The sequence below is a fragment of the Triticum dicoccoides genome, chromosome 6B, assembly GCF_002162155.2.
Source record: "Triticum dicoccoides isolate Atlit2015 ecotype Zavitan chromosome 6B, WEW_v2.0, whole genome shotgun sequence".
Lineage (NCBI taxonomy): Eukaryota > Viridiplantae > Streptophyta > Magnoliopsida > Poales > Poaceae > Triticum > Triticum dicoccoides.
In genome coordinates, this window is record NC_041391.1 from 177,595,123 (window position 1) to 177,617,462 (window position 22,340).

At 42.5% G+C, this 22,340-nt stretch overlaps 1 long non-coding RNA gene across 1 annotated transcript; it reads right to left on the reverse strand.

Annotated features, from left to right (window-relative positions):
- Positions 1 to 10,230: 10,230 nt before the first annotated feature.
- On the reverse strand, positions 10,231 to 12,503 carry LOC119325825. The gene is made up of 3 exons (XR_005157708.1): positions 11,091 to 12,503; positions 10,746 to 10,915; positions 10,231 to 10,343 (listed from the first exon to the last, which is right to left on the reverse strand). It is a non-coding gene; the product is annotated as an uncharacterized LOC119325825 (long non-coding RNA).
- Positions 12,504 to 22,340: the final 9,837 nt, after the last annotated feature.

Consider the following 22,340-nt stretch of genomic DNA (forward strand, 5'->3'; position numbering starts at 1 on the left):
CTCCTCTGACCTCCCTCTGCTGCCCGTATGCGCCTTGCCCACTCCCCACACACCTCCTCAGTGATTGATCCGGCTGGATCCAGCCCCGCCGCCCCTAACCGCCTTCCTCCATCCCTAGGCCGGGCCACACCCGGGGTCACCGTGGTGCCCCACTCCACCGCCCAAGCCTGGTCTTGCCGCCACCTTCCTTCGCCCATCCACTGACGTTCGCCGGCGGCGGCAGGGGAGGCAGGGGTGGGCGTGTGGACTGCACCCATTGCGCAAATCTAGGGGCTCAAGTGCGCCTCCCCTGTTCTCCCATTGCAGCGCTCACGGGGCGTCGTCTCGCGACCTTCGCCGACAGCAACAGCCATAGCGTCACCCCTTTCGTTCCATTCCATCCCTCATCGTGTACCCCTTCCTCTCCATCACCGGTGAGCTCAATGGCCGAGGCCATGGCCACCACACACACCGGCAGATACCACCTAGGTGCACTGCAGTACGGTTCATTGCACGCCACAGTCCTCGGGCGGGCACGCTTGTAGTGCATTCCAACGACAAAACAGCCCCCTCAGCTTCTTCCCCACAACCCCCAATCCCCACCCTCTCCATGGCCAACAGGCCACTAGAGGCCACCCAACCCCTGGCGACCTCCCCTGCCAGATCCCCACGCCTCCCCACCTCCACCTTCTTCCCCACTCTCCTCCGCCGCCCCCACATCCCTCCCGGTCCCAGCCAACTCCAACCCCACGCAGCCCCCATCATCCTACCGCGTCTTCCCACCGCCCCGGGGCTGATCTAGGCGCGCCGCCCTCAAGCGTCACGCGCGGCTGTCGGTGCAGATCTGTCCCATGACCACGGGATCCGGGTGGAGCTGGCCCTGCCGCGCCATTAGTAGACAGGATCGAGCAGCAGCCGTCGTTGACCCACGCATGCTCCCTCGCCGATGGCCCTGGTTCGTTCATCCACGGTGCCTCGCGACCCTCGAGTCGTCGGGATCGAGCAGGCTGCCCTGCATCGGTGCCTCTTCACGCATCTGCGGGCATCCAACCTCGTGCCCGGACGGTTGGCCCTAAGGAACTCCACCTCACCTGCAGCCGCCCAGAGTGCGCGAAGACGGTCAACAACGGCGACGATATCCTGGGAACATGAGTTGTTGCCGATGCAGTTCACAACAGGCCTTTTTCTCTTTGTTTTTGCAGATTTTGGATGTGCACTTCATCTTGTGCGGTTGCCCAGTGCAGTGCGCTTTTGATTTCTGCTCATTTTTCGTTTCAGGCCACAAATCATTAAATCAAATGCAGTTCGCTGGGGAGTGGTTCGCCATTTGCATAGCTCGGGTCGGGCGGTCCGCAGAATGTGGAGTCATGAGCATGGGCATGTAGTGCGGCACGTCAGTGCGTGCAGTGCGGCGTGTGGGTGTGTGTAGTGCTCAATGATGGGTGTGGAGCACCAGGGGACGAGCACCACGTCTGCACCACTATGTTGATGGCCAAATTCGGAGGAACCCCTCTGCGGTGCGGTGCTAGTTGTTCTTCTTCCACGGGTCAAACGAGCGAAGAAAAGTCGGGGTCAACACCACTCTTCCACATGCAGTGCACTTCACCTCATGAGTGCTTGCAGTTTAGAGCGCTTGTGCAAGCAGAGGAGGACATGTGCTTGTAGTTGAGAGCGTGTGTGCGTGCAGTGCGCCCGTTTTGGTTCACTTATTCATTTTTCGATGGGGTTCACTTTGTGTGTAGCAGCTCATTACCCCTTTGTATGAAGTGCAATTTACTTCGTATGTTTCAAAACTCACTCGACTAAAATCAACACATGTAGTGCGTTTGGTCCTCGGATGTGGTTCACTTTTGATAGTGATGTTGTTCACTTGCGCACAACATTGAAATGCGATTTTTTTTGGCAAAACAACAAAAATATAATGTGGTTCGCTTAAATATATGTCGCGGTTCACTTGCCCCGTCACTGCGATCCACTCTTGTTCATAAAAAATGTTGAAAAAAAGACAACAAAAACTTGTTTGAGAAAATTTACGCCTGACAAAAGAAATCATGCGGTTCACTTCCTCGTCTGATGTAGTGCAGTTTTTAGTTTGAAGAAGTGTGGTTTTCTGTCTGATGCAGTACACACGTCGATTTGGGTGTCGCGAAAAACAGAGTGTCCGCGTTTTGGTAAAATCAAAACTGCTCTTAAACCGTAAGGAATTAGAGAAAGTGTTCTACATGAAAAAGTAGCATCTCGACGATATCTTTCCAACAGTGTATCATTTGGATCATTCCGACGAGCAGTTTGAAAAAATTTATGAAAAACGGCCGCAACCACTCGGCGTCCACAACACGTTTTTCAAAAATAACTTAAAACCGTAAGGAATCTCAAAAACATTTGAACATATGAAAGTTGTGCCTCGTCCATAGCTTTTCAACGCGATATTACACGTCTCGTTGCGACAAACGGTTAGAAAATTTGAGCGAAAACAGTACCAAAAGTTTGAAAAAATATGAAAAATAGAATTCCGCGATTTAGTAAATTTGAAACTGCTCTTAAACTATAACGAATTAGATAAAATTGTATATATGAAAAAGATGCGCCTCGATGATATCTTTCCAACGGTGTATCATTTGCTTCATTACGATAAGTGGTTTGCGAAAAAATGCGGAAATACGCTCGCTGCCACTCGTTGGGCGCCCACCATTTTCGAAACTGCTCTTAAACCGCGAGTAATCTCAAAAAGTGTTCAACATGGTGAAGTTGCGCCTAATCTGTAGCTTTCCAATGATATATTATATGCCTCTTTCCGCCAAACGGTTAAAAACCTAGAGCGAAAACAGTACCGAAAAAACACCGCATGCAGTTTTTTCAGACACGAAGTTCACTCGCCTGAGTACTGCAGCACACTTGGTTCAAACAATGACGTGCACTTGCGTTGAGCGTGCAGTGCGGAAGTGTTATCAGAATAGTTATTCTGCTAATATTAGCATAATAGACCGGCTATATATATATACAAATCATATCCCTGCCATGTGGATATGATCATCCAACACATATACATAGCAAATGGTTTCATCCAACACATATACATAGCCAACATATCCAACAACAAGCATACAATGTTTCATCCATCCATACATATATAGGTAGCAAGCTTCCTCATATAAAGCAAATCAAAACAACATGGGAGCATAAAGAGAAGATTAGACTCCATCAACGCAAGCTTCTTCCTCATCTAAAGAAAATCTGCAAATTGGGAAAGAAGCAAGTTAGAAGAAGAAGAAGAAGAAGAAGAAGAAGAAGAAGAAGAAGAAGAAGAAGAAGAAGAAGAAGAAGAAGAAGAAGAAGAAGAAGAAGAAGAAGAAGAAGAAGAAGAAGAAGAAGAAGAAGAAGAAGAAGAAGAAGAAGAAGAAGAAGAAGAAGAAGAAGAAGAAGAAGAAGACTAGCTAGAAAAAGAAGAAGAAGAAGAAGATGAAGAAGAGGAAGAAAAGGAAGAAGAAGAAGATTTTTTTTTCTTCTCTTTCTTTTTCTCCTCTCCTCTTTTTTATCTTCTTCTTCTTCGTCTAACTAAGGTAGGTAAAATGCCATTTTTTGCTAAGCTAGGTAAAAATGCTAAGTGTAGGTCATTTTAGAGCTAAGTTAGGTAAATAGGTAATTTTGGAGCTTACTAAGGTTATTATGTCATTTTCCAGGAAAGTAAGGTAAGTCTATATCATTTTGGAGGTAACAAAGATTATCATGACATTTTTTAGGAAAGAAAGCTAAGTATAGCTCATTTTTTGTCTAACTTAGGTAGTTATGCCATTTAGGAGGAAAGTAGCTAAGTATGCATTTGTTAAGCAAAACACTAGAGAAAACTTACCCTCATCACAACAAATGCGATGAAGATCGCAACTAAGGTAACAATTGATCCAACGGGGGAAGACCGGAACAGAGCCAATCAAGGGGGGGAAGGAGATGTCATTTGTGCTAACCCAAGAACGCAGGGGCGGAGCTCGTTGAACACTAGACCCTCATAGCGACGAAAAAACTGCACATTTAAATTGAAAGATGAGTTTCATAGCAATATTGTTTTTTCCGTCAACCTGACTAAATATTTACAATAGGATGAGCGGGTTAGGGGTTCCTCGGTGTCGATAGAACCCTAAATATCAAGTATCATCGGTGCAAGATACATGAGGCGCTCGGCGTTGAACACTAGATCCACCTCCCACAAGTGACCCCGACGCCCGGTGTCCAACAACAATAGTTTTGGTGGCCGATGACGGTCGAACACCTTAGCAAATTTGTCTGGCAGCCTTTGCAATAAGGATTAAAGCCAAGTTTTGAAAGTTCAAACAACCAAACCTAGTTGAGTCAGTTTGGGTGTTTCAAGTTTCAACACTTAGCTTTCAATCGTCATCTCAGAGGCTGCCAAACAAATTCGCGATGGTGTTCGACCGCCATCGACGTCGAGAACTGTTGATGTGGACGCGGGACCACTGTGTCACTTGTGGGACGTGGATTTTAGTATTCAACACCGACGGCCACATGTATCTCGCACTGACGATACTTGCTATTTAGGGTACCATAAACACCGAGGAACCCCCTAACCCACTCGTCCCCAGGTAAACTAAATTAGCATGCATTGAATAGGCAAAACTACGTCATCTGTTGCATCTGTACATCATCGAATATTATCGCTAATACATCTCGAATAGTATCATACATATAACATCGCTAATACAGCTAGAACCGTAGTGAACGACGGGTATCGGCGTGGGTGGTGGACACCCAAAGAAAAGGAACCATCATAGGATCATAGCTCTAGTGAGGTCCCTGAAGAACCTGCCAGGTATTGTCGAACCTGCCCTCCAACGCAACCATGTAGCGACGGACGTGCTCGTCCTCCTCGCTGACACGGTGACGTACCACCTCCGCGGTGTCCAAAAGCCTCGGCACCGTCACTAGCCCATGTGACCGCTACCAAACAAGGTTTGGGTCAACGACGGGCTGGCTCCTCACCAAGCTGCGCCCCCCGGAAGGTAGAACCTCCCAGTACCAGCCCGACGGAGCCCAATCTCGGACATGGCCCCTCTGATCGAGTAGGCCTCCTCCGCCAAGTCGACAACGAGGATGCGGGACAGGCATCATCGACGTCGATGCGGGAATAAATGCTTTAACTAAAAAAATAACAACAAATTTCACATGTTCAAAATCAACCAGAAACTTAACCTAAACTAAACTAAATTAACTAAACCAAACCAAAACCAAAAAATTAACCTAAATTAAACTAAACTAAAACAAAAATAAACTAACTAAACTAAACTAAACCTAAACTAAATTATAGTAAACCTAATTAAACTAAATCTAAAAAAATCTCACCTTCGAGCGGCCGGGGTGGTGAGGCGAGTAGGCGAGGCGGGCCGGCGGGGCATCCAGGGTGAGGCGGGCCGGCGCGTGATATGTCCATTTCGCATCATGTTTTCTTACTGTTATTTATAATGTTTTTATCCATAATAATTCTTTTTGGAGTAATTCTAATGCCTTTTCTCTCATAATTTGCAAGGTATACATCAAGAGGGAGAATTTTGGTAGCTGGAAATCTGGACCTGAAAAAGCTACATCAGGCTACCTATTCTGCACAACTCCAAACAAGTTGAACCTCCACGGGGAATTTTTATGGATTATTTAAGAAATATTGGAGCAAATATATACCAGAGAGGGCCCACCAGGTGGGCACAACCCACCTGGGCACGCCAGCGAGCCCAGCACGCGCCCTGGTGAGTTGTGCCCTCCTCGGCCCACCTCTAGTGCCCACCTTCTGGTATGCTAGTTGACCCGTTGCGCCAAATGGCGCAGAGACCGGCTAAAGCCATGTTGTCGATTAAAATAGTTTCATGCTGCAAGGGCCATCTATCAAACCATGCTATTTTTAAAACATGTTTATCATGCTACGAAATATGAGTTTGGAAAAAGAAAAGATTGTATAACATGGATAAGTTTAGTCTGAAAATATGCTTATCATGTAAGAAACCTAAGTTAAAATAAGCGCAGACATGGATGTATTTATTTAGCAGTGGTTACACCAAACTTTTACCAGTTGTGCCAAATGGCGCAGAGACCCATTTGAATTCATGTGCTCGACGAAAATATTTGCATTTTCAATAACTTTATGCTTGAGCAAATACACATGATAAGAATTTAGATCGCTTTATATAAATCAAAATTAGATAGCCTCCTGGCAAAGATTTCTTTCAATAGCAATGTATTTCACATAACATTTTAATGCACACAATCCTTTTTACATGTACTATGAGCAAGGACAGAGCCAAAACTAAGGTCCCCAAGGAAATGCAACACTTCTCTTGGTTTCAAAATAACCGATCCATGAAGACGTCTGGAAGTATCAAACAGGAAAAGAACACAAGAAAAATAACTCTTTCCGTCTTTTCAGGCGAAAAGCATCCAAACCATTTAGATAGTATTTGTACAACCTCTTTGCTCAAATCAAACCAAGCATCTTGCTTCACTTATTATGTTCAAGCACATTTGGAGATCAAACCCATAATTTACTAAGATATATCCAAACATGCAAAACTATTTCATCTAAACTCGGCCATATCATACAGACGTGATAGTGCATGCCACTTGTCCCAAACACTAAACATGGGAGTTAATTAATAGTAGTATGTACCTGCACTTCCAAGAAAGGTAGGAATTATTGAGTATTTCATAAAATGAAGAAAAGAAGTAGACCTGGAATTCATGTCTCTGTCTAACAGTCACCAGAAAAAACACTGAAATCTGGTCGTGTGAAGATTAATACATCACTGGAAAAATCTCAAATTCAACAATATAGAGTGGCTCTGAGTGGCTACCAACAAAACATCACCAACCAATTCACTAACTCAACTCAATGACAAGAACAAGCACACACGTGTGTACAGATGAGACATGCAGGAAATATTTTGAAGATGAACAAAAATGCATACAAATAGAAGCAGATATAAACAAATCATATACCTTGGCATTGACCAACTATTTCAAAAAGTTTCTAAGCCAAGAGGTCTTCTATCTTACCCAAGACATTATATATAGATTATGTCAAAAACGAAATGCAAGATTATGATTTTGATCTAGATAGGACTTGAACAAAAGTTATATAAATTAGGAATACTTTATATAAAATTACTACATGTTTCAAATATACTATGCACTTCATCATATCAAAGCTCTTGATCTTCTCATAATAAAACAAAAGGATATCAAGTGAGGTCGACATTGAGAAACTGCTGCAATTCTTATTCACTCGACACGAACAATAAAGGTCATTAAAAATGCATATAGGCATTCATGATGAAGAAATCAAAGCGAGGAGTTATTGACTTGTATCGTGCCGGATCAAGTGGAATGAAGTCGTATTGATGCCACAATAACATCGACCCCAAAATAAATTGACAATTTTTCTGACTTCGAAGAGTCATAATTATCTGTCGATCAAAGTTCAAGTTCCAAAGGTTATCAAATATAATAGTGAGAAAATTGTAAAGGAATGTAATTTTAGATAATAAAGACACACGGAATGGAACTTACATCTGAATTGTGATGTAACATCCCAAATTTTCAATTTGGAATGTTATACATAGATCATCATTGCATATCATATTTTATTGCATTTTGGCTTGATCCTAGAAATTCTACGCAACTCAAGGACCCACGGAGAGAGTTGGGGATTTCGTTATTTTCATATTTGAGTTTTCTCAAATTTTAAAAATAGGATCATTTGATTTTAATTATTTTATTTTCATATATTTCTTTTATAAAAATAAAAGAGAGGGAATAAAATGACTTTCCCAAAAATAAAGAAATATTGAAGATTTAATATTAAAAATCAAATAAGATTTTATTTCGGAGTTTTATCGCTATTTTATTTGAATTAGGAAAAATACATGTTTTTTCAAAATTGCATTTTTAGGCCCAAATAAAAGTTTATCTTGTCCGGCTTTTTTTAGAGGACGGGGAAATTTTATTTCGGGATTTTTGGAGTCCGTTTAGTATTTCTTTTCTTTCTTTTCCTGCATGTCAGAATTATTTTAAAAAAGTCAAACCGACTCCGGGCCGCACCCGAGCGGGACTCCGCCCGTGGGGCTTTATAAGCCGGGGCCCCCTGCCCCAAAGCCCACACCACCGCCAGCCCACCCCGCGCCGAACCCTAGCCGCAGCCGCAGCCGCCGCCGGACCCCGCCGCCGCCGAACCCCGCCACCGCCGCCGTCGGATCTGCCGCCCCGCAGCCCCTAGTCGACCCCACCGGAGCCCGCCGCTGCCTTGCCGACCTTGCCGGAATACGCGCCGGACCCGAGGTAGCCGCCGCCGGTTTGTTTTCATAAAACCGTTCAGTTTTTTAAACCTAGATCCTTTTTTTTATCGGTTCGTCGGTTTTTCTCGGTTTAATTTTTAGAGAACGCTTGTTCATTCGTTCATTTTAACGAACGGTTTCCACCTTTTAGCCGCAGACGGCGAACGTTCGTTCGTTAGCGTGTTCGTTCGTTTTTCTTTTTCACGGGTTTTTCGTGATTATTTTCGATCGTGATTTCGGATCCGAGTTTGTTTTAGTATAACTTTTCACTCATTTATCGGAATCAGCGATTCAAGCTCCTAGAGGTTTGTCTCGAAACCCTCTTTCCGTTTAACCAACTCAAACAAGTTTTTGTTCCTGTAAAATTTGACTTAGGTCCATATTAGTAAACGAAGCTTGTTTCTTTCGCCGTTTGAGTTTCGTTGCTTCGTTTGATTTGATTCTTTTTGCAAGACGGAGTTCTTAAGTTGAACTTTCTGGTTAGATCTTGTATTTGAGTTTTACCCGTGCATTAGATGAGTGCTTATTGTATGCTTGTTTGTTTGTGATAGAGTACCTAGAGTGCGCAGCGTGCTACTACGAGTCTCTAGGTTTCACGGATCATCAGCAAGGCAAGTAACACTTTGATCATACCTCTTTACTACCCAGTATTATTGCATTAGAACAATCCTCAAACAATTTCATGGTTAGGATCTGATTACCATGTGGGTTTTGGGAAGTAGATGAGGTAGTACCTATGTCCTGTTTATTATCAAACCTTTGGGAGTTACTTCTACGTTTGCTTATATTGCTATGCTATGCTAGTAGATGTGGATCGGGTGAGTGTATCCATGACAGATGTGAGTTTGTTAATTAATGGTTCAACTTAAGGTGGCAACTTTAATACACATCTGGGTGGATTGAGGCACCTAGCGAACCTAGTGTTGCCTGTATTTTTGGAAATCCCGGGGTACCGTGTGATTTTCCAATGGACCGCCACCCAGGCTCAAAGGGATCATGAGATTATTCATGCTAGAAACTTCCATGTGCAGCCGCAAGCTACTATGGGCTCTAGCATAGTTGATTAAGTCGTGTGAACTCTTACAGTGGTAGACTAGCAGATGTAGGGGAAAGTAGGTGTAACTGTCTACCCATCGTAAGGTGCTAACGCTTCTGAAAGACTGTGTCTCGATCATCCATTTCTCAAACACCATGTAGTGCAAGAAATCCAATGGAGGAGATCGGGTCTTGTGGGGAAAAGTGCGCAAACCTCTGTAGAGTGTACAAACTAATCATGGTTAGCCGTGTCCCCGGTTATGGACGTTTTGAGTATCTAGTATTTGGATTATCATGTGAATCTCATCATCTTTCTTAATTTAATTTGTTGGGTTTAATGTTTTTGCTTAATTGGGATTGAGTTGGGTGAACCTTCTCAATGTTTAACAACCACCATGATAGTTAAATAAAATTTATTCCTTTGTTGTAGGGAAAAATTGGCTTTATGCAAAACTGTAACCATAGAGCTTTCCACCAGCCATATATGCATGTAGTGATAGCTATATTCTATTCATTACACTCTATGTGTTACATTGCCAGTATATTCCTTGTGCTAACCCGTTTTCGGGATGCAACGTTCATGTTGCAGACTTTTCAGACGACGAGTAAGGTGCCATAGGTCATGGTCTTATACTCAATGATGCCGTTGGAGTTGATGGACTCACTTTATCTTCCAAGCCTTCCGTTGTTATTGTTATTAGATGGCCTTAAGCCATATTTATTGTAATAAGTTCTCTTTTGAGACATTCGGTGTAATAAGTGTGTGATTGCTACTCTGTTATAAATCCTTCAAGTATTGTGCGTGTCAGCATTACCGATCCAGGGATGACACTTATGCACAGAGATCAAAGTATTTGAGGTCTGGTCGCTACATGTGATCCAAAAAAATCTTCACGGTTACATCCTGCTTATGTTTATCATGCAATGGAGTCCCATGATCCATATAAAATAGATCGACATAAGCACCCCTAGAGAGCAAGAGTTCTACTATTTCACAATGCCCTAAATCAAATGTATAGAATATAACGTGAGTTAAGAAATTCTTATATGCTTTACTTTGTTTCTTTCAACTTTTATCAATGGAGTTATGAAATGAATCAATTTGTGACAATGCTCTATGCCAAATAAAATATATGATATGGTTTATACTTCATATTTTACGGCCTCATGTACAGTAAACTCCATTATGTCAGGATTGGCACCATGATCAAGATGACACCTGACAATATTCAAGTACCCAATTTTATCAGCAGTGATTGCCCAAACCATAGGTGTTCTACCTTCCAAGACCACAGGAAAGCAAGCTTATGCATTTACATTCAAAATTCAGAACAAATGAAGTTTTCTGAGCATACATTAAGACTTTCTATGTAACAAGGTCACGCTAAATTTCCATAGACACACCTGCTTGGTCAACAGCATCCACGTCCACCTGGACAACCTCAACAGGTACTCGCACACTTCCGCCATCTTGCACCCGGAGGCGAAGTGTAGTGCCCCAGCACCGTGATTCTTGACAGCTTGCACCATCTCCGTGAGATGGCCGTGACCACCTTCAATCTGCCTTGCCATCCCTGCACAGACAGATAAAATGATCAAGCCCCCAAGACATCCTCTGCTCTTTCCTCTCCAGCGGCTACACCAATAACAACACAGCATCAGGGACAAGAACAAAATGCATGTGTGTGTGTGTGTGTGTTTCTGACTTTCTGTTAGGTTCATTTGGTTCGAAGGAAATCACACACGCACCAGGAAGTCCTTCCCCTAGCAGTCTTGGGAGTTAGCCGAGCATTGCAAGAGCACCCACCCATGGTTCCTCTTCTTGTGCCTAAACCCCATCTCACTCAGTTAAACCTCTAAGAAGTGCTCTCTCATGGAAGAAGTCATGTTATTAAATGTACAATATAGTTTCATCAAAAGAATGTACAATATAGCAGCCATAGGTGAGTATGAATCATAAGATTGCATTCTTATAGCTGGGTTGATGTGGTTTTGACCCATTTGTTTAGCTACAACAATATCATTAGTGTATAAGTAAATGATGCATCTGGACAACACAGAAGCACAATAGAGCCAATCAGTGTTGTCACCCATTCTTATAGTTGGGTGTAAAATCTAGACAAACAACCAAATCTTTAGTAAGCTATTCTGACAAAAAATCTTCTAGGAGAGACAACTATTGGCATATACCAGACTAATTTACAACCATATCATCATCAGAATTTAACTAAAGGATGAATCTGCATGACAAGGAAGCGCCTCATAGTGTCAATCAGAAACACCGCAAAATAATCAAAAGAAAGATCATATGTATAATCAATCAGTAGAAACATGATCATACTTATCGAGCAATGGAACAAGAAAAGGAACACTTTCTTTAGTGAGTATAAGTTTTTGCTATGAAGCGTCGTACAGCAACATACATACGATGATATGGAAACGGGCACACAGGAAACGACATTTTATAAAAACAACAGTACAAAGATACGACGAGTATGTATAAATAATTAATAAAATGCATGCAAAGAAGACAACAAATAATCAATGCCTACGATGAAATGAGATCAATATATTGCCCCATTTGTTGACTGAATGATCATTAATTTCCCCAACAACATAACTGAATATCTCTTGTGTCTGTATATCATTGAACTTACTCCCTGGCCAGCAAAGCAGCAATATCAGCAGGTCAGCCACAACAAGGAAAATAGTCACTTTAGAACAAAGCAAGATACAAGCATTATACAAATATATATACAACAAAGCATCGGCATCAGGACATCAGCGGCTCAACACCCAACGACAAAGCACCCAGCAGCAAGGTAGCAAGCACACACACATCATAGATGTAATAAGCTCGGCAGGAGGACCAGGTAGAGCTGGGATTCAGAGGAAGTAAGCTTGCCAGGGAAGGGATTCCTGGCTGCAGTGGTGGAGTTGACGCACGGTTTGGCTTGAGACGGCAGCAGGGTGACTCTAGGCAGCGGCTAGCGAATCAAGGCGGCGGCATGGACAATTTGTAAGGTGATTTATAATTTCTTCACAACATATATTTTGTCCAATGAAGGAAAGTAAGTACCTTCCAAAAATGTTTGCACACCACAAGGAAGTATGTAAAGTATAACTCCTACAATCCAGACAACGATTTCAGAGCCATAGTTGTGCTTTAATGCCTCTGGGAGCATGTAGTATGGACGGGCTAGAACTTTAGTAAACCGCTCACCTGCACATAGAAGCCTTGATCTGTGAGAAGCATTTATGCAAACACATGTTGTGCGACTTGTTCCACTGATCAAAGCAAACCAGAAAAAAGAGGAGAAAATTCAGCAACCTGCAAGCTGAAGATGGGCAGAAACAGATACCACATGGACGCCCTCTTCTGCCCTGCACTGCATCCCTCTGTCTCGGCCAGCTTCGGGTGTCCACTATTCAGCCACCGTTGTTTTTCCATGATCCCTATTGCCGGCTCCATTTTATGCTCTGCTGCAAGGCCTTGTCATTTTGTCAAGCACAGAGTACATAAACCAAATATTATGTAGAAGCATATATAGATAGAAAGGAAAACTAACCTTGGATTGAAAATCCTGAGGGAGGAAGAATGGAAGGCACCTGACTGAAGTGGCCCGTGGCGCATCGGTAGCAGGGCCGAGTTGTCTTCTTTGCTGTCTATGTCTTCCCCATCTTCCTCACCGTGGATCACTCAACTAGCTCCAAAGAAGAGGAGATGGTGAGAAGAGAAGGGAAGGAGATGCCGGCCAATGACCATCTCCCATCTACCGCTGCACGTCCCTCTCCTCTTTCCTCTCTCCTTCTCCCTCCTCTCCTTCCTTCTCTCTTCCCCATCTTCCTTCTCTCCTTCAAGGACCGGTCCATGGCCCTGTCATCCATGAGTTAACCATGGCATGGTGGAGCAGCAGGCACCATGCAACGCGAGAGAAGAGGGAGTCAAGGGCGCATATCTGGTCGACAGAGTGGCGGGCACGACAAGGCCGACCCGAGGACCTTGCAAGGCGCTGGATCTCGTCGGTGGCAGATCTCTTGGTGCTACGGCTGGTGATGATGGAGGAGGAGCGGCAAATCTCCTGTTGCGGCGGCCGGTGATGAGGGAGATGATGCGACAATGTGGCGAGGGAGTGATGAGGGAGGGGTTAAGGGTGTGGCTGCTGGGGACTGGGGGCTATGGTTCATGCCCACGCCCAACCACAGGCCCGCACGTCCCCACGACACCGCGCGCGCACACGGCGCGACAGGAGAGGCTGCCCCGCGCACACGAAAAACTCACACCCAGCTAATCGGAGCCAACCCGAGCCCACATGTCATACCCCATTCAGGATCTACCACGCGGTGAAAACGACACAGATGAATTCCCAGCAAGGATCTAATGGCCAGCAGCGAAAAAAGACCGCGTTGACCAGGATCGAACGGCTAGGAAGGATGCAAATCGGGGGAGCCTCCTCCATGCGAGTTGGCTAGACTCTTTAATGGTTTAAATAAGTCATTTTTACCTAGAAAAAAATAAGATGAGGACATTCGGGATGAAGCACCGCCGGGTCAAGGCGGAACTTGGACAGGAGCACTTTTGCCCTCCGATGGAGCGATTCGGCCGGGGGAACTTCCCTCCAGGAGGGGGAAATCATCGTCATCATCATCACCAACAACTCTCCCATCTTGGTGAGGGCCATCTTCATCAACATCTTCACAGCACCAACTCCTCTGAAACCCTAGTTCATCTCTTGCCTTCAATCTTTGTATCAAAACTATAGATTGGTGCCCGTGGGTCACTAGTAGTGTTGATTACGTCTTGTAGTTGATTACAATAAGGTTTATTTGGTGGAAGATTATATGTTTAGATCCATTATGCTATTCAATACCCCTCTGTTCTTGAGCATGTTTATTGTTTGTGAGTAGTTACTTTCGTTCTTGAGGTCATGGGAGAAATCATGTTGCAAGTAATCATGTGAACTTGATATGTGTTCGATATTTTGATGGTATGTATGTTGCCATTCTCTTAGTGGTGTCATGTGAACGTCGACTATAGGACACTTCACCATATTTGGGCCTAAGGGAATGCATGGTGGAGTAGTAAATAGATGGTGGGTTGCGAGAGTGACAGAAACTTAAACCCTAGTTTATGCACTATTCTATAAGGGACCGATTGAATCCTAGAGTTTAATGCTATGGTTAGAATTTATTCTTAATACTTTTCTCGTAGCTGCGGATGCTTGCGTGAGGGTTAATCATAAGTAGGAGGTTTGTTCAAGTTAGAACAGCACCTAAGCACTAGTCCACCCACATATCAAATTATCAAAGTAGTGAACACAAATCAAACCAACATGATGAAAGTAACTAGATGAAATTCCCGTGTACCCTCAAGAACACTTTACTTATCATAAGAAACCGTTTTGGCATGTCCTTTGCCTCAAAAGGATTGGGCTACCTTGCTGCACTTTTGTTACTACTATTGTTACTCGCTCGTTACAAATTATCTTGCTACCAAACTACTATGCTACTTACAATTTTAGCACTTGCAGACATTACCTTGCTGAAAACCACTTGTCATTTCCTTCTGCTCCTCGTTGGGTTCGACCCTCTTACTTATCGAAAAGAGCTACAATTGACCCCATATACTTGTAGGTCATCAAGGCTATTTTCTGGCGCCGTTGCCGGGGAGTGAAGCGCCTTTGGTAAGTGGAATTCGGTAAGGAAACATTTATATAGTGTGCTGAAATTTATTGTCACTTGTTACTATGGAAAACAATCCTTTGAGGGGTTTGTTCGGGGTATCTTCACCTCGCTCAGAACCACAATTAGTTATCCTCAACCTACTGCACCTACTGAAAATATTGAATATGAAATCCCTTCGGGTATGAGAGAACAACTGCTAGCTAATCCTTATGCAGGAGATGGAACTGAACATCCTGATATGCACATGATACATGTGGAACAAATTTGTGGATTGTTTAATCTTACAGGTTTACCCAGGGATGAAGTTATGAAAAAGGTTTTTCCTTTATCTTTGAAGGGAAAATCATTGGCATGGTATAGGCTATGCGATGATATTGGATCATGGCATTGGAATCGTTTGAAATTGGAGTTCCATCAAAAAAAAATCATGTGCATCTAGTTCATCGTGATCATAATTATATATACAATTTTTGGCCTCGTGAAGGAGAAATTATAACTCTAGCTTGGGGGAGGCTTAAATTGATGTTATATTCATGCCCCAATCATGAGCTCTCAAGAGAAATTATTATTTAGAATTTTTATGCTCGGCTTTCTCGTAATGATCAAACCATGCTAGATACTTCTTGGGCTGGTTCTTTTATGAAGAAAACTATTGAATTCCAGTGGGATCTTTTGGAAAGAATTAAACGCAACTCTGAAGATTGGGAACTTGACGAAAGTAAAGAGTCAGGTATAAAGCTTAAGTATGATTGTGTCAAACTTTTATGGATATCGATGCTTTTCAAAAGTTTAGCACTAAATATGGACTTGACTCTGAAATAGTAGCCTCTTTTTGTGAATCATTTGCTACTCATGTTGAACTTCCTAAAGAGGAGTGTGTTAAATATCACCCACATATTAAAGATGAAATTAAAGAACCAACACCAGTTAAAGAAGAAACTATACTTTATAATGTTGATCCAGTTGTTCCTTCTCCTTATATTGAGAAACCACCTTTCCCTGTTAGGATAAAAGAACATGCTAAAAATTCAATTGTGGTTAACAAAAGCTATGTTAGAACACCTAAACCTGATGAACAAATTAAAGTAGGACCTAGCATTGCTATGGTTAAATATCTCTTAGAATAAGATATGGATGGGCATGTTATTTACTTCTGTGAAGAAGCTGCTAGAATTGTTAAACCTGAGGGGAAAGATAAAAATAGACCAGTTGTTGGCTTGCCTGTTGTTTCAGTTAAAATAGGAGATCATTGTTATCATGGTTTATGTGACATGGGTGCTAGTGCGAGTGCCATTCCCCACTCCTTATATGAAGAAATTAGAGATGAAGTATCACCTGCTGAATTAGAAGACATAGATGTTACTATTAAACTTGCTGATAGGGATACTATATCACCCATTGGGATTCTTAGAGATGTTGAAGTCTTGTGTGGAAAGATAAAATACCCTACTGATTTTCTTGTTCTTACCACCCCACAAGATAAATTTTGTCCCATTATATTTGGTAGACCTTTCTTGAACACCGTCAATGCTAAAATAGATTGTAAGAAACAAACTGTCGATGTTAGCTTTGGTGATGAATCTCATGAGTTTAATTTTTCCAAGTTTAGTAGAAATCATCATGAAAAAGAATTGCCTAGTAAGGATGAATTAAGGGATAATTAATTCCATGCCCCTAGATGTGTCCCACTTGGCAGGTTAGCCCTTAGTTTTCAAAAACCCTCGATTTTGCCCAAGCATGTTCGCTCCTCGTATGAATTTGCCCTTCTGTCACGTTTCCGTCCAGTTAGTGTTGTTTGACCGTGTGTTGACCGTCTATGGACTTTCCGATGGACCATTTTGCCCCTCCTTTCTTACTCTTTCCGCAGACACTTCCAAGTGGGACGATCACCGAAAAAACCATCCCATATCCTCTCTTCCTTCTCTCCCGTCGGTCAAACCCTAGCCCCAGATCCCATTCCCTCTCCCAAATCTTAACCCCCGTGCACCACCCTCAGTGCTCCGCCGCCATGGTTTGGTGCAAGGCCACAAAGCAACCAGCCACGCTGGCGCCCGCGTGTGGGTCAATCCAACCGAGCTCGTCGGTGGCCAACCTCGTCGGAGTAAGCACGCAGGTCTGCTGGGCTCGTCCCCTCAGAACAGTCTCCTTGCTTTCTCCCTTGCCCTTTCTCTGTAAACTCACCTCGCTCTCTTTTATCTGCCATGAGGAACCGATGACCATCGCCGTTCTTCACCACCATCGGAATGCCACTACATCCACCTGGGTTGGCGCCGCCGGTCATCGACTCTGGCCTCTAGATCCAACCTGTCCTTGAGGGGATCTGCCCGCCATCGCCCCGCCGGAGATCCCCAATGTCTGCTACTACCAACGCCATCCCCTGCATCGAGCCCCAGATCCAGCCTGTCCTCACCGGGATCCGCCCGCCATCGTCGTGTCGAAGATACCCGACGTCCTCTACTTCCAGCGCCATCCCCTGCATCAAGCTGTTGCTCGAGCTCATCCTCCTTCTTTCTTCTCACGAGGAGGATTTCATGAGCTCCGGCTAGATATCTGCAATGGTTGCGTCCCCGTTGACCCTCCTCCATGCCAACGTTGGCCATCCTCCACCGACGCCTCCCGCTAGCCCAGATCCACAGCGCCTCGAGGAAGGCCAGCGGGGATTCGGTTAATGATGGGGCCACGGATCTCGTCGATGGCCAATTTAGGCGGCGGCCGGGGACCCACAGCAGTGAGAGATGGTAGAGGAGGGTGGCACGCGCCTTCCCTGGGCCTCCTTCGACGCTGCAGTTGCGGTTTCCAAGTGCCTGGCGAGCTCTGACGCCGATTCCATTTGCTATGGCGAGTTCATCCTCATCCTACAGAGGGTGTCCTTTAAATTGTTGACTTGACGTTTTTTAACACTTGACACAATGTAATTAGCTTGTATAGCTGGCAACTATGGACTAGTGATTAAATATATTCGAGATGAGACCGACCTTAAGTAGGAGTACTGATTTGTGTTAATTAATGGTGTTTTATTTAGTTTATGTGGTGTTAATTATTGCTTAAACAAGTAATGCAAAATTGATATTATGTTTACAACATGGTTGTGTCCATTAGAGATATTTGGTCCATTGTGGGTCCCACATGATAGTGAGAAGAGAGAGGAGAGAGGGATGTTTTCTGAGTGATGGGTCCCATTTGGAAGTGTCTAGTGAGAGAGTGAGGAAACAGGGGCAAAAATGTCCAATGAAAAGTCCATAGACGGTCAACACATGGTCAAACGGCACTAACTGGATGGAAATGTGATGGAAGGGCAAAACCATAAGAGGAGCAAGCGTGCTTGGGCAAAATCAAGGGTTTTTGAAAACTAGGGGTAAACCTACCGAGGGTGACCCAACTAGGGGTATAAAATCAATTATCCCATGAATTAATTGGTCCTGCTTCTATTGTTGTGCCACCTACTGATCCTTTAGAACAATACTTGCTAGACCATGAGAATGATTTACATATGCATGAAAGAAATGAAATAGATAAGATCTTCTTTGAACAATGTCCTCTGCTTAAACACAATTTCCTATTGAAACCCTTGGAGGTCCTCCTCCGCCTAAGGGTGACCCTGTGTTTGAATTAAAACCTTTGCCAGACACTTTGAAATATGCTTATCTTGATGAAAAGAAGACATATCCTGTTATTATCAGTGCTAACCTTTCAGAACATGAAGAAGAAAGATTACTGAAAGTTCTAAGGAAGCACTGAGATGCTATTGGGTATACGCTTGATGATTTAAAGGGCATTGGTCCCACTCTATGTCAGCACAAAATTAATATGGAACCTGATGCTAAACCAGTTGTTGATCATCAACGTCGATTAAATCCAAAGATGAAAGAAGTGGTAAGAACTGAAACATTAAAACTATGGAAGCAGGTATCTATCCTATAGCTGACAGTAAATGGGTAAGTCATGTTCATTGTGTCCCTAAGAAGGGACGTATTACTGTTGTTCCTAATGATAAGAATGAGCCCATTCCACAAAGAATCGTCACGGGCTATAGAATGGTTATTGATTATAGAAAATTAAATAAATCTACTAGAAAAGATCATTACCCTCTGCCTTTTATTGATCAAATGTTAGAAATACTATCTAAGAACACACATTTTTGCTTCCTTGATGGATACTCTGATCAAGAAAAGACCACTTTTACTTGTCCTTTTAGAATTTTTGCTTATATACTATGCCTTTCGGTTTATGTAATGCACATGCTACCTTTCAAAGATGTATGACTACTATATTCGCTGATTTTTTTGAAAAGATTGTTGAGGTTTTCATGGATGACTTTTCTGTTTATGGGAAGTTTTTGGATGATTGTTTAAGAAATCTTGAGCGAGTTTTGCAGAGGTGTGAACAAACAAATCTTGTCTTGAATTGGGAGAAGTGCCACTTTATGGTTAATGAGGGCATTGTCTTGGATCATAAAATTTCTGAAAGAGGTATTGAAGTGGACCAAGCTAAGGTTGATGCGATTGGGAAAATGCCATGTCCTAAGGACATCAAAGGTATTCGTAGTTTCCTAGGTCATGCTGGTTTCTATAGAAGATTTATTAAAGACTTCTCTAAAATATCTAGGCCTATTACTAATCTTTTGCAAAAGGATGTTCCTTTTGTTTTTTATGATGATTGTTTATAAGCCTTTGAAACACTCAAGAAAGCCTTAATTTCTGCACCTATTGTTCAACCACTTGATTGGAACTTGCCTTTTGAAATTATGTGTGATGCTAGTGATTATGCTGTTGGGGTTGTTCTAGGACAAAGAGTTGATAACAAGTTGAATGTTATTCATTATGCTAGTAAAACCCTAGATAGTGCTCAAAGGAATTATGCCACTACTGAAAAAGAATTTTTAGCAGTGGTGTTTGCTTATGATAAATTTAGACCTTATATTGTTGATTCCAAAGTAACTGTTCACACAGACCATGCTACTATTAAATATCTTATGGAAAAGAAAGATGGTAAGCCTAGACTTATTTGTTGGGTTCTCTTGTTACAAGAATTTAATTTACATGTTATTGATAGAAAAGGAGTTGAGAACCCCGTAGTAGATAACTTGTCTAGGCTTGAAAATGTGCTTGATGAACCACTACCTATTGATGATAGTTTTCCTGATGAGCAGTTAGCTGCAATAAATATTGCTAATAGTACTCCTTGGTATGCTAATTATGCTAATTACATTGTTGCTAAATATTTACCTCCTAGCTTTACATACCAACAAAATAAAAAAATTCTTCTATGATTTAAGACATTACTTTTGGGATGACCCACATCTTTATAAAGAAGGAGTTGATGGTATTGTTAGACGTTGTGTACCTGAGCATGAACAGGGACAAATCCTATGGAAATGTCACTCCGAAGATTATGGAGGGCATCACGCTAGAGATAGAACTACTCACAAGGTATTGCAATCTGGATTTTATTGGCCTACTCTCTTCAAGGATACCTGCAAGTTTGTCTCATCTTGTGATGAATGCCAAAGAATAGGTAATATCGGTAAGCGTCAAGAAATGCCTATGAATTATTCACTTGTTGTTGAACCATTTGATGTTTGGGGATTTGATTACATGGGACCTTTTCCTTCCTATAATGGGTATACACATATTTTGGTCGCTGTTGATTATGTTACTAAATGGGTAGAAGCTATTCCAACTAGTAGTGTTGATCACAATACCTCTATTAAAATTCTGAAGGAAGTTATTTTCCCAAGGTTTGGTGTCCCTGGATATATAATGGCTGATGGTGGTTCACATTTTATTCATGGTGCTTTCCGTAAAATGCTTACCAAGTATGATGTTAACCACGGAATTGCATCACCTTATCATCCTCAGTCTAGTGGTCAAGTTGAACTTAGCAATAGGGAAATAAAATTAATTTTGCAAAAGACTGTCAATAGGTCCAGGAAGAATTGGTCTAAGAAATTAGATGATGCACTTTGGGCTTATAGAACAGCATATAAAAATCCTACGGGTATGTCTCCTTATAAAATGGTTTATGGAAAAGCTTGTCATTTGCCTCTTGAGTTAGAACATAAAGCATACTGGGAAATTAAAGAACTCAACTATGATTTCAAACTTGCTGGTGAAAATAGGTTATTTGATATTAGCTCTTTAGATGGATGGAGAACCCAGGCTTATGAAAATGCAAAATTGTTCAAAGAGAAAGTTAAAAGATGGCATGACAAAAGAATCGAAAAGCATGAGTTCAAAGTCGGAGAATATGTTCTTTTGTACAATTCTCGTTTTAGATTTTTTGCAGGAAAGCTCCTCTCGAAATGGGAAGGCCCATATGTCATCGAGGAGGTCTACCGGTCTGGAGCCGGTAATATAAATAATTTCGAAGGCACTAACCCGAAGGTTGTCAACGGATAATGAATAAAGCATTATATCTCAGGTACGCCTATCAATGTTGAAAGTAATATTATCCAAACTTTGACACCGGAAGAACACATAAAAGAGTCCTTCTGGGACACTCCAGAATCATCAAAATAAGGAGGTAAGTAATATGGTAAGTAAACGGTCTTCGAAAAATCCACAAAAATATTTTTTGTTAGTTCTGGAATATTTTAGAATTTTCGAAATAAAGAAACTCCCAGGAAACGTCCCGTGGTGGGCACAAGACACAAGGGCGCGCCAGGCATGCCTGGTGCGCCCAGGTGGGTTGTGCTCATCTGGGGCACCTTCCGGACTCTATTTTGCTTCTATGTACTTATCCTGCAAGATAAAACATTTTATAAATACTTCACGAACTTTTTAACCACCGTATCACGAAGAAATCCTCTGTTCTCTTTTCTTGCTGTTTCTGGTCAGATTTATCAAGCAAGGAAACTACTGTAAATCCATCCCTGCTAACAATTCAAGCATTGTTGGCCGAGGAGGAGGAAGAAGCTTCTTCACCACCAGAGGAGAACTGAGTATAGGGTATGGGCACTCCCCTTGGCTTCCGCCAAGCTTGGGGGAGGTGCCCCGGTATCGTATCATCCCGCTCTCCTTTTGCTTTTACTTATCTCAGTATGATCTTTTTGCTTTATATGAAATAAAGTCAGTTCGATCATTTCTTATTTGAGAGTCTGCTTAGCGATCAATCCTCGTAGTCGTGTGCAAGTTATATAATAAAGTTAGTTCGAGTTTCGCTTTCTATACTTTCATGTTGCAAATAAAGAAAAGGAATAAGAAAGGAAGAAAATTAAATAAATAAAAGAAAGGAGATAAATCAATAAGGTCATATACTAAACCTATGGTAGGTGATAGCACCACATAAGGAAAAAGTATAAGTAGGAAATTTTAT